This window comes from Oncorhynchus nerka, linkage group LG4 (assembly GCF_034236695.1).
Source record: "Oncorhynchus nerka isolate Pitt River linkage group LG4, Oner_Uvic_2.0, whole genome shotgun sequence".
Taxonomy (NCBI): Eukaryota; Metazoa; Chordata; class Actinopteri; order Salmoniformes; family Salmonidae; genus Oncorhynchus; species Oncorhynchus nerka.
In genome coordinates, this window is record NC_088399.1 from 80084940 (window position 1) to 80099339 (window position 14400).

Below are 14400 nucleotides of genomic sequence, written 5' to 3' on the forward strand. Positions count from 1 at the left end.
TGCAACCTAGGCTACCCTGCCACCCCAGGGTATGTGTTAGAGTTGATAAAGATCTTAGAGTTCATAGATTTGATAGATTTGATAGAGTTGATAGAGTTGATAAAGTTGATATATTTGATAAAGTTGATAGAGTTATTAGAGTTCTTAGAGTTGATAATTTTAATACAGTTATTGGAGTTCTTAGAGCTGACAGAGTTGTTAGAGTTCGCAAAGTTCTTAGAGTTCTTAGAGTTGTTGGAGTTGATAGAGATGACAGAGTTGATAGGGTTGATAGAGATGACAGATTTGACAGAGTTGTTAGAGTTGTTGGAGTTGATAGAGTTGTTAGTGTTGATAGAGATGAAAGAGTTGAAGAGTTGATAGAGATGACAGATTTGACAGAGTTGTTAGAGTTGATAGAGTTGATAGAGATGAGAGTTGTTAGAGTTCATAAAGTTGTTAGAGTTCATCGAGTTGTTGGAGTTGATAGAGTTGTTAGTGTTGATAGAGATGACAGAGTTGATAGGGTTGATAGGGATGACAGATTTGACAGAGTTGTTAGAGTTGATAGAGATGAGAGTTGTTAGAGTTCATAAAGTTGTTAGAGTTCATCGAGTTGAAATAGTTTTTAGAGTTGATAGAGTTCTTAGAGTTCTTAGAATTGTTAGAGTTGGTTAAGTTTTTAGAGTTGAACGAGTTTGTTAGTGTTGATAAAGTTATTGGAGTTCTTAGAGTTGATAAAGATCTTTGAGTTCTTAGAGTTGATAAAGATATTTGAGTTCTTAGAGTTGATAGAGTTGATATAGTTGATAAAGTTGATAGAGTTGTTAGAGTTGATTGAGTTGTTCGATTTTATATAGTTGTTAGAGTTGTTAGAGTTGATAGAGTTCTTCGATCTGTTTGTTTTGATAAAGATCTTAGAGTTCTTAGAGTTGATAGGGTTGATGGAGTTGATATAGTTGATATATTTCTTAGAGTTGATAGAGTTGTTTTAGTTTTTTAGATTTCTTAGAGTTCATAGAGTTGATCATTTTAAAAGAGTTATTAGAGTTCTTAAGGTTGATAGGGTTCATCGAGTTCATCAAGCTGATAGAGTTGTTTGACTTCTTAGAGTTGTTAGAGTTGGCAAAGTTCTTGGAGACGATAGAGTTCTTAGGGTTCTTACATTTACATTACATTTAAGTAATTTAGCAGACGCTCTTATCCAGAGCGACTTACAAATTGGTGCATTCACCTTATGAGAGATCTTACAGTTCTTAGATTTGATAGAGTTGATAGAGTTGTTAGTGTTAATAGAGTTGATTTGGTTGTTAGAGTTGTTAGAGTTGACAGAGTTGATAATGTTGATGGAGTTGATAGATTGTTTTAGTTTTTAGAGTTCTTAAAGTTTTGGGAGATATTAGAATTCTCAGATTTCATAGAGTTGTTTGAGTTGTTGGAGTTGTTAGAGTTGATAGTTGTTAGAGTTGATAAAGTTCATAGAGTTGATAGAGTTGATACAGTTTTAGAGTTGATAGACGTGATAGAGTTGATAGCTGATGTAGTTGATAGACTTGACAGCGTTGTTAGAGTTTTAGAGTTGATAGTTGTTAGAGTTGATAAAGTTCATAGAGTTTTAGAGTTGTCAGTGTTTTTAGAGGGTATAGAGTTTTTAGATTTCTTAGAGTTCTTAGAGTTGACGGAGTTGATAGAGGTGATGTAGTTGATAGACTTGACAGCGTTGTTAGAGTTGATAGAGTTCTTAGATTTGTAAGAGTTTAAAAATATCTTATAGTTCTAAGAGTTGATAGAGTTATTTGAGATGAGAGTTGAAAGAGTTGATAGAGTTGTTATTGTTCTTAGTGTTCTTAGAGTTCATAAAGTTGATAGAGTTGACAGAGTTGTTTTAGTTATTAGTGTTGACAAAGTTCTTAGAGTTCTTAGAGATGATAGAGTTGTTAGAGTTTATATATTTGATAAAGTTGTTAGAGTTCTTAGAGTCGATAAGAGTTGTTATAGTTTATAAAGTTCTTATAGTTCTTAGAGTTGATAGAGTTTAAAGAGTTGCTGGAGTTCTTAGAGTTTTTATTGAGGCAGAATTGGTGAATGATACATATCAGCAGGGGTCCTAGTTTAAATGAAGGCAGAGAGTTTAGAAAGTTTTTAGAGTTGATGGAGTTGTTAGAGTTGTTTGACTTGATAGAGTTCATAGAGTTCTTAGAGTTCTAAGAGTTCATATAATTGATAGAGTTGATAGAGTTGATAAAGTTCTTAGAGATAATAAGGTTGATAGAGTTCTTATAGTTGATAGAGTTCATCGAGTTCATGGAGTTCATTGAGTTGATAGAGTTCTTAGAGTTGATAGAGTTGACAGAGTTGTTAGAGTTGGCAAAGTTCTTAGAGTTCTTGGCGATGATAGAGTTGATAGAGCTGTTAGTGTTAATAGAGTTAATAGAGTTGTTAAAATTGATAGAGTTGGGAGAGTTGTTTTGAGTATTTAGAGTTTTTAGAGTTGATAGAGGTTTTTTGTTGTTCGAGCTGTTAGAATTCTCAGAGTTCATAGAGTTCTTAGAGGTTTTAGAGTTGTTAAAGTTGTTAGAGTTGATAGAGGTGATATAGTTGATAGCGTTGTTAGAGTTGATAGAGTTGATAAAGTTGTTAGAGTAGTTTGATTTGTTTGAATCGATAGAGTTGTTAGTGTTGATAGAGTTGATAGAGTCATTAGAGTTGATAGAATTGTAAGAGTTTATGAAGTTGATAGAGTTGATAGAGTTAATTGAGTAGATAGAGTTGATAGAGTTGATAGAGGTGATATAGTTGATAGCGTTGTTAGAGTTGATAGAGTTGTTAGAGTTGATAGAGTTGATAAAGTTGTTAGAGTAGTTTGATTTGTTTGAATCGATAGAGTTGTTAGTGTTGATAGAGTTGATAGAGTCATTAGAGTTGATAGAATTGTAAGAGTTTATGAAGTTGATAGAGTCGATAGAGTTAATTGAGTAGATAGAGTTGATAGAGTTATTAGAGTTCTTAGAGATGAGAGTTGATGGAGTTGTTATTGTTCTTAGTGTTCTTAGTCATAGAGTTCATACAGTGGGGCAAAACAGTATTTAGTCAGCCACCAATTGTGCAAGTTCTCCCACTTAAAAAGATGAGAGAGGCCTGTAATTTTCATCATATGTACACTTTAACTATGACAGACAAAATGAGAAAAAAATCCAGAAGATCACATTGTAGGATTTTTAATGAATTTATTTGCAAATTATGGTGGAAAATATTATTTGGTCACCTACAAACAAGCAAGATTTCTGGCTCTCACAGACCTGTAACTTCTTCTTTAAGAGGCTCCTCTGTCCTCCACTCGTTACCTGTATTAATTACACCTGTTTGAACTTGTTATCAGTATAAAAGACACCTGTCCACAACCTCAAACAGTCACACTCCAAACTCCACTATGGCCAAGACCAAAGAGCTGTCAAAGGACACCAGAATGTTAGTTTCACTCAAATAATATAAAAGTGCGAAACAAAAAAAGATAATCTGATAATATGGGAACATCTTTTTACTCTTCAGCTTCACACCTTGTCCTATTATTACCTGTTGGCCCACACACACAGAGAGTGAATCAAACTAGCTATTGTTCAAGAGCAAATTAGGGCTCGGTAAATTCATCGGAAGTGTATAGATTGGGGAATAGAAGACCATCCCAACAGCGCAGACATTTTAAATTACAGAGAAGAAATAGGAAATTACTGGGCTACTGATTACGGGAAACAGCTGTGTTTCAGAGCTGTTTTTATCAGTTGAATTAATCTGTATGGCCATAGAGGAACGTGCATTTTACAAAGTCCCCCCCTCAATACTCTCTCTCTCTCTCTCTCTCTCTCTCTCTCTCTCTCTCTCTCTCTCTCTCTCTCTCTCTCTCTCTCTCCCTCCCTCCCTCCCTCCCTCCCTCCCTCTCATACAAGCACACACACACACACAGACATTCAAACACACATACCTCCTCAATTCTAAGTGGATGGAGCTCAACAATGAGAGTCAAAGATTAATGAACCTCATTAGCAGTTCTCTGAGGGAAAAACACATTTACTCACACACAGGAATACACGCGTGTGTACATGCACGTACGCACACACATACACGTACACAAATATACAGCAAAACTCACATCCCAATACAGAGAAGCACAACCAGCAACATGTACTATACTACAAGGACTGAGATTTCACCATAAGCTCTGCATTGATACATACAATACATGGTCAAAAGTAAGAGGACACCTGCTTGTCAAACATCTCTTTCCAAAATCATGGACATTAATATGGAGTTGATGTCCGTTTGCTGCTATAACAGCCTCAACTCTTCTGGGGAGGCTTTCCACCAGATATTGGAATATTACTGCGGGGACTTCCATTCAGCCACAAGAGCATTAGTGAAGTTGGGCACTAGTGTTGGGCGATTAGGCCTGGCTCTAGTGTTGGGCGATTAGGCCTGGCTCGCAGTCGGCGTTCCAATTCATCCCAAAGGTGTTCGATCAGGGCTGAGGGTTGAGGTCAGGGCTCTGTGGAGGCTGGTCAAGTTCTTCCTCACCGATCTCGACAAACTATTTCTGTATGGACCTCGCTTTGTGCACAGGGGCATTGTCATGCTGAAACAGGAAAGGCCTTCCCCAAACTGTTGCTACAAAGTTGGAAGCACAGAATCATCTAGAATGTCATTGTAGGCTGTAGCGTTAAGATTTCCCTTTACTGGAACTAATGGGCCTAGCCTGAACTATGAGAATTAAGAAAAAATACTACTTAAGTCATATTCACACACTTTTCAAGAGAACATCCCTGGTCATCTCTATTGCCACTGATCTGGCGGACTCACTAAACACAAATGCTACATTTGTAAATGATGTCTGAGTGCTGGAGTGTGCCCCTGACTATCCATAAGTTTGGTGTTCTTAATATAAGGAATTTGAAATCATTAATATTTGTACTTTTTATACTTAACCCTTATGCAGTCTTAACATGCTGTATACTCCCCTTGTCCTAAGGGTCAAAGATGACCTGCCTTCACTAAACCCCTCAAATGTTTTGCATGAAGAAACATCCTGTAATTCATGACAAACTTTGTGAATATCTGGGTTTTCCCTCTTCACAGTGCAGAAAGACTGCATTTAATCAGTGGACACCACTTATTTTTATTAGAACATACCTGTCATAATTGTTTTCCTTACAAAAGTAGAGGTTTATTATCGTTATTATTATTATTATTATTATTATTGCTAAAGGTACTGCATAGATGTAAAAGTGATGTTTTTAGTAAGAGATAGCACTTGTATAGTCTAAGAAATTGTCACGTCCTGACCTTAGTTCCTTTTTATGTCTCTGTTTTAGTTTGGTCAGGGAGTGAGTTGGGGTGTCCATTCTATGTTTTGTATTCTATGTTTTGTATTTCTGTGTTTGGCCTGGTATGGTTCCCAATCAGAGGCAGCTGTCGAGCGTTGTCTCTGAGAACCATACTTAGGCAGCCTGTTTTCCCACTATGGGTGGTGGGTAGTTATTTTCTGTTTAGTGTTTTGTTGCACCGTGCAAAACTGTTCGTTTGTCAGTTTGTTAATTTTGTTATATCTGTGTTCATTAGATAAATATGGACACATACCACGCTGCACCTTGGTCCTCTTCTCCTTCTCCCGACGACAATCGTTCCAGAAAGTAACAGAAATGTGCTGAATGTAGTTTTGATTGCATTCTATTGAAGGGAAACAAAAACAGTCTTGAACTTTTTTGGCAACATCGTGATGTATTCTTATATACTGTACAATGTGGAATTCAACTACAAAATACTAGTCTTCTCCCATATGTTGAACCATTGCCCCTACCTACAACATGTATAAACAACAACAATAAATAAGAATAAAATCAGATAATAGATACATAACAAAAATGTGAACATGAATCAATCAACTCTAATTAGCACATGTAGGACAGTATGCAATTGTGTGTGCATGGACTTTGCAGATGTATTTTCCACATGTGCAGCACACAGTATTTGTATTATAGTCCTTCTTTGGGGGGCAGAATTGGCATCTCCTTTTGCCTGCCCCATTTGCAGCCTCATGTGGATCAAGACAAGATTCAGCCCACTGAACATATTTCACAAGAGCTGCAGAGACTGCTGTGCGGGGGAGGTGCTCCCTTCTTTGAATGTGTGGTGTTACAAGTACTTTTCCCAGCTGCTCCAGGAATGCCCGTCTCTTGTTCCACCTATCAGGCATCCAGGTAGGGTTGATCTTGTTCCATATCACAAAGGCATTGTATGAGGACACATCTACATGACCGGAGGCCAGCAAGCAGTCATCCTCCTGCAGCTATAAGTTCGTATCACCTTGTTTAGGTTGTCCACGCCTCCTTTGTTGTGGTTGTAGTCCAGGATTATGGCTGGCTTCCTGTCCTCATGAGCTGACAAATCTGTCGTTCTGCCCCTGAACAGGCAGTTAACCCACTGTTCCTAGGCCGTCATTGAAAATAAGAATTTGTTCTTAACTGAGGTGGGAGGTGGTGGTGGGGGTGAAGGCAAACGTTGATGAAAAGGCCTCTCTCCCCCTTGTTGCAAGGAGTGCAGGGGGGAGCTCAAGCTTGTTCTTTCTAACTGTGCCAACCATGGTGATCTTCCTCTTCAGGAGCTGCTGGCTGAGTTCAATCAGTAGCACGCATAATCTAAATGTCTCGTGTGTGTGTGTGTGTGTGTGTGTGTGTGTGTGTGTGTGTGTGTGTGTGTGTGTGTGTGTGTGTGTGTGTGTGTGTGTGTGTGTGTGTGTGTGTGTGTGTGTGTGTGTGTGTATTTGTGCTTTTTGTGGTGTGTAGATGATTTTATAACTGCTGGGTCAAAAATGACTCTAAGACAATCTTTGTACCCTGGTGGTGTACAGCTTTCATGGAAATATGAACAAAGTCGGTTTCACTTTTTCTGATTTTGGGGTCACTCTAGGAAAAGTAATCAAATTTCAAGATTTAAAAAATATAATTTTGGGGGGTTTCTCTGCTGTTACACAAAGTGGCGGGTAATGTTTGACCCTTAAGACAACACAAGGGATAAGTAGTTTTAAAACCAAATACTTTTAGACTTTTACGAGAGTCATATTTTACTGGGTGACTTTCACTTTTACTTGAGTCATTTTAAATTAAGGTGTCTTTATTTTTGCTCAAGTATGACAATTGCCTACCTTTTCCACCACTGTATCCTACAAACCATGATTCTGTATCCTACAAACCATGATTCTGTATCCTACAAACCATGATTCTGTATCCTACAAACCATGATTCTGTATCCTACAAACCATGATTCTGTATCCTACAAACCATGATTCGACCGTTGGACTGTCAGATGGTGTAGCGTGATTCATTACTCCAGAGATCACGTTTCTACTGCTCCAGAGTCCAATGGCAGCAAGCTTTACACCACTCCAGCCAACGCTTGGCATTGCACATGGACATCTTAGGCTTGTGTGGGGCTGTTCGGTCCTGGAAACCCATTTCATGAAGCTACCAACGATTAGTTATTGTGCTGACGTCTTTTCCAGAGGCAGTTTGGAACTCGGTAGTGATTATCGCAACCGAGGACAGATGATTTTTACACGGTAAGCGCTTCAGCACTTTGGAGTCCCATTCTGTGAGCTTGTGTGGCCTACTACCTCACGAGTGAGCTGTTGTTGCTCCTAGATGTCTCCAATTCACACTAACAGCACTTACAATTGACCAGGGCAGCTCTAGCAGAGCAGACATTTGACGAACTGACTTGCTGGAATGGTGGTACGTTGAAAGTTACTGAGCTCTTCAGTAAGGCCATTCTACTGCTAATATGTGTCTATGGAGATTGAATGGCTGTGTGCTCAATTTTCAAATCAAATATATTTATTATTTATTTATGATTTTATACACGTATCAGCAATGGGTGTGGCTGAAATAGCAGAATCCACAAGACAGAGTCCACATACTTTGTATATGCACACCATTTTCCCCTTTGGCTTTAGCCACTATAAAAACCCTCTACTCCAGATGGTGGCCAACCAGATCACACTAGCCCATTAACTTGTGTTGTGAGGTTCACATAAAGCTTGGCCTAGGTGTGCACTGGAACATGGTGACAATAAGCATTAGGGCAAATATTCTGTCATTCTCCTCTGCCTTGATGTTACTAGTACTTGAAAGGAAGACTGATAGATTCTGTCCAGATATGTACATAGACAGATAAATAGACCGAAAGACACATACTATACAGAGATAAGAGATACTTTGTGCATGTACGTATCACTGCATTTGATGGATACTGAATATTCTTTCAGTGACAGTGACAGTGACAGTGACACACCCACAAACCCATCAATACTGTAAGTGAAGCATCATAAAGTCTTTGAAACATATTTCCTCCTCTTAGCCCCATCCATTTTCATATAGGATGATAATACAGGATGGCATGGAATTTACAGCTAACTGAATTCCCATGTGGGCCAATAGAATGGCCCTCGTAAATATTCTATGCACAGGGGGGGGGGGGTGTCCCATTTTGCCATCACCACAGAGCTCTCTATGGTGCTGAAATAATATATAGGAACCCTGTGTGTGTGTGTGTGTGTGTGTGTGTGTGTGTGTGTGTGTGTGTGTGTGTGTGTGTGTGTGTGTGTGTGTGTGTGTGTGTGTGTTCTGTCTTTTACTCTCTTCCATCCTCTCCTCCACTCTTTCCCTCCTTTGTCATCAGTTCCAACTCTGAAAGTTATTGGAAATCAGGATGTTGGAAATCAGGATCCCAGGACTCCCTGGAACACAATGGCAATTGTTACTGAACGGACTATCCTGACCAAATTTTAATAAATTGAAATGGGTATATATGAACGTGTAGGCTAAACCGACAGTTGAAGTCGGAAGTTTACATACACCTTAGCAAAATACATTTAAAACTCAGTTTTTCACAATTCCTGACATTTAATCGTAGTTAAAATTCCCTTTCTTAGGTCAGTTAGGATCACCACTTTTTTTAAAGAATGTAAATTGTCAGAATAATAGTAGAGAGAGTGATTTATTTAAACTTTTATTTATTTCATCTCATTCCCAGTGGGTCAGACGTTTACATACATCAATTAGTATTTGGTTATATTGCCTTTAAATTGTTTAACTTGGGTCAAACATTTCGGGTAGCCTTCCACAAGCATCCTACAATAAGGTGGGTTAATTTTGGCCCATTCCTTCTGACAGAGTTGGTGTAACAGAGTCAGGTTTGTAGGCCTCCTTACTCGCACACACTTTTTCAGTTATGCCCACAAATTCCTATAGGATTGAGGTCAGGGCTTTGTGATGGCCACTCCAATACCTTGACTTTGTTGTCCTTAAGCCATTTTGCCACAACTTTGGAAGTATGCTTGGGGTCATGGTTCATTCGGAAGACCCATTTGCGACCAAGCTTTAACTTCCTGACTGATGTCTTGAGATGTTGCTTCAATATATCCATGCAATTTTCATACCTCATGATGCCATCTATTTTGTGTAGTGGACCAGTCTCTCCTGCAGTAAATCACCCCCACAACATGATGCTGCCACCCCCGTGCATCACGGTTGGGATGGTGTTCTTCGGCTTGCAAGCCTCCCCCTATGTCCACCGAACATAGCGATGGTCATTATGGCCAAACAGTTCTATTTTGTTTCATCAGACCAGGGGACATTTTTCCAAAAAGTACGATCTTTGTCCCCATGTTCAGTTGCAAACCGTAGTCTGTTTTTTTATGGCGGTTTTGGAGCAGTGGCTTCTTCCAACAATTGTTGGAAAAATGACCTGTGTCATGCACAAAGTAGATATCCTAACCGACTTGCCAAAACTATAGTTTGTTCACAAGACATTTGTGGAGTGTTTGAAAAACGAGTTTTAATGACTCCAACCTAAGTGTCTGTAAACTTCCAACTTCAACTATTTGTACATGTGACCAGTTACAATCACACCTTTTGTATACCCTAATTCAACTTATATTTTATGAGGTACTGTAGAGACATACAAGTAATGTTTTTATAGTGTAAGGTACTTCAAGTACCATTATGTACAATCTGAACAAGTAACTGGGCCCAGATTCACAAAACACTTCTTACGCAAAAACGTAAGTTCATATGATAATTTGAAAGTTTAATTCCTCAACAATATCTTAACATTTTATGATTTTCTTACGAACTTCTCAAATATCATCTTATTAATCTTCTTAAAATGTGTGTTTCTGGCCAACCAAATTAGCTAGCTATCTAGCTAACAATGGCAATCATGTTAACATATTTCGTACTGCGTTTACTGTTCAAAAACATAATCTTTGGTTTTAAATATTCAATACTGAAACTTTTAGATTATGTTTGTCAGTGAATTAAGCATGTTTAATTTATTTTAATGAGATTATTATCTCACTGCCCAGATTTTAGGACAAGAGTTTACCTATCTTGGAATTAAGAACAATTCCATTAACTTTGTTTTCAACTTTCTTAACTGTTTGCTTAAGGAGAAACGTAAGAAGTAGAGCAAGAATATTTCCAATAACCGTTTTGAGGAATAGCAACTTTGCTTAACATTCTTAATAAGTCTAGATTTAAGGAAAAAAATGGCAGTTCAGAAGAAATGTTTTTTTAAGAAGGTTTTGTGAATCTGGGCCCTGGAGGTGGGTGCATTAGCCACAAAGGGTTAACGATTTAACACTAGAACCAATGGGACTTGACACATACTGTACATGTTCATGGTATACTTAGTGTTCTGAAGTGTTCATGGTATACTTAGTGTTCTGACATGTTCATGGTATACTTAAGCAATAAGGCCCAGGGAGGTGTGGTATATGGCAAATATACCACGGCCAACGGCTGTTCTTAGGCACAACGCATTGTGGAGTGCCTGGACACAGCCCTTAGCCGTGGTATATTGGCCATATATCACAAATCCCCAAGGAGCCTTTTTGCTATTTTAAACTGGTTATCAATGCAATTAGAGCAGAAAAATGAAACGTTTTGTCATACGCATGGCATGTGGTCTGATATACCACGGCTGTCAGCCAATCAACATTCAGGACTCAAACCACCCAGTTTACACTTAGTGTTCTGAAGTGTTCATGGTATATTAAAGGCAGTGTCACTACACAGTATTTCTTCCCTCCTTGAGAAACCAGCTACGCATTGTGCCCATTGTGGCCTTAATGTACTGTATTGTATTCCAAACTGAAGCTAACGAGGTGGGCGCACTAATCAGTGTCAACAGTGTTAACCCACTCCACAATGGTCATATTGTGAATACTAAGAGCAGGGTCGCTGCATTGTGTTGTTGTCATTCCATTTGTTAATGTACTCTACTGTGCGTTGTTGCGGTGGCACCTGCCAACGTTTCCATTGTACAGCCGAGTAGAAACATTTGTATTATCAACAATGAGATTACTCAGTCTCTGCCAAGATGGTTTACTAAACAACATGGAGTCATTACAATAATACAACATTACGCGATTCCAATGTCATGCTTCATTACACTCTTAGAAAAAAAGTGCTATTTAGAACCTAAAATGGTTCTTTGTCTGTCCCCATTGGATAACTCTTTGAAAAACAATTTTTCGTTCCTGGTAGAACTCTTTTGGGTTCAATGTAGAACCCTCTGTGGAAAGGGTTCCACATGGAACCCAAAAGAGTTCTACCTGGAATCAAAAAGGGTGATCACATGGGGACAGTGGAAGAACCCGTTTGGAACCCTTTCTCTAAGAGTGTAAAGCCTGGCTGACGGATGGGTAGTGTTGTACATATGTCTAGCTGTGGCGTGCAGTGAGAATAATAGTGTCTTGAAGGACAACAGACATCATCTGTCCTCACAAATCCTACAGCAACAGTTTTGATTAGAATATGGTGGATGTGCTTTCAAAATGTATTTGTTTTGTGAGATCGTTCCGTACATACTACTAACATACTACTCAACTGTCAGTGTTTTTGTTTTCCTACAAAGGTACATTTATACAATGATCATTTTGTTCCATTTGTCTATCTGATTTTGACCATAAACATACGTTTTGCGACAAGGAAATACTAACAACATGTAGCTACAGTATCTTAGACAGGACACATATTTCAATCCAAATCATTCACAGTACCATAATTGACATGTTTTAGTTATGATCACTGTGATACCAGTGTGAGAACATGCCCCTCTCCTCCCTATAATAGTTTTGTTGTTTTTCATCTAATCATAAGCAAGTGCAGTTACATTTCATCACTATCCCACAAGGGTAGTATAACTGTCCTATCACCACTGGTATTAACTCTCCTTCTCTAACTCACAATGCTAAACCAAGTCCTTAAAGGGGCAACCTGGGAATGCTAGGCCTAATTCCATTTTTTTTTTAGGTTTTAATTAATGATACCTTAGAAATGCCTAATTTGCTCACTTCAACTATCTTTCCCAATCAGAACCCAACATATAATATTATTTGACTCTATATTCTCTACTTTAATACTATATCTTCAAGTATGGCTAAAATGCTTTGATCTAATGGATGAATTTGATTTCATGGATGGCCAGTCCTTGTATCCATAGCTCTGTCTATGAATTTGATTGGTTACATCTCTCTCCTGTTCACCAAAACCAGTGTCAGGGTGACCGCTTGTTCTTGTTTGATTCCTAGATTGGCCTTTAACCTTTTCCTGCAGTGGGCTAAATCAGGGTCACAAAGTGTTTCTTGGTAGTCTTAAACAAATCTAATTTGAAACAAAAGTATACACCTCACACACATGTTTATGGGCTTAGCATAAAGAAGACACCTGTACCATGTCAGATATATTGTTGAAATGTACTCAATTTTGAGTTTGCACCCCCAATATTACACTTTATATACATCACAGAAGACTGAAATATAACCGTTTGACATAGAAACACTGGATTTTTAGCATTACAAAAATAATGTTTATTAATTATGAAATTATGAAAACATGAATAATATTCCACCCATGAGGCCACTATGCCATTTAACTGCATGAAAGGGCTACACAGTGTCTCCTCACTATAACGGAACAAACCTCTGTATGTCAGCTCAGACATTAATAGCCTGAGAAGAATCCCAGAGTTTTGCAGCTGCAAATGCCCAGTCATAAAATATTCAATAAAAATGAGGGAATTCAAGCCCAAGTATGGATATATATAAATAAAGTTCTGAGGGGAGGAAAGTGGGTAAGGGGAATGGGTTGCTCATACTGCTGAGTTGACAGGAGAGAGTTTGGGGATATTAAATGAAGTTCCACCTTCGGCCAAATATGCAGAGGTTTATGTAATATCTCTAAAGTGCTTTTTCTTTTAAGTTCTGTTTCCTTTTCCCCCTTAAATCGAACCCCATCACATTTCTCGCCCACTGTTGCTGTTGAAGACAAATATTTATTTAGTGCCATTTAAACGGGTAAAACTGTATATTTTCATTGTATAGATGAGGTGTAATTTACATAGATTTTGTTTTTTAACAAGACATTTGATTACGAATTCAAATGTGCTGATTTTCTTTTTATGAGTCATATGATGATCACATGCACACCATTTCATCTACATAGGCCTACAAACTCTTTCCCATTAGGCACTCGAACATTCACTGAAAACATGTGTGTTTGGCTAGGTTATTTGTCAATATTATATTTTTATATTTAACTAGGCAAGTCAGCCTAGGAACAGTGGGTTAACTGCCTTGTTCAGGGGGATTGTCAGCTCAGGGATTCAATCTAGCAACCTTTCAGTTACTAGTCCAACGCTCTAACCACTAGGCTCTAACCACTAGGCTACCTGCCACCCCTACATGTCACATTAACATTACAAACACAATTTCTAAATGCTCAGACAGAGACACACTACTGGTGTCACGGTTTTCCTCCTCTTCGTCTGAAGAAGAGAGGCGAGAAGGATCGGAGGACCACTATGCGGCGTGGTAAGTGTCCATGGTTTTAATAGGAAAACTCAAACATGAACAGGAATACAAAACAATAAACGTGAAAACCGAAACAGCCCTATCTGGTGCAGAAAACACAAAGACAGGAAACAGCCCTATCTGGTGCAGAAAACACAAAGACAGGAAACAGCCCTATCTGGTGCAGAAAACACAAAGACAGGAAACAGCCCTATCTGGTGCAGAAAACACAAAGACAGGAAACAATCACCCACAAAATACCCAAACAATATGGCTGCCTAAATATGGTTCCCAATCAGAGACAACAATAAACACCTGCCTCTGATTGAGAACCACCCTAGGCAACCATAGACTTACCTAGACAACTAAACTGAACACAACCCCATTAATCTAATAAAACCCCTAGACAAGACGAAACACAATAAATCACCCATGTCACACCCTGGCCTAACCAAAATAATAAAGAAAACAAAGATAACTAAGGCCAGGGCGTGACAACTGGAAACAAACTGGTTGAATCA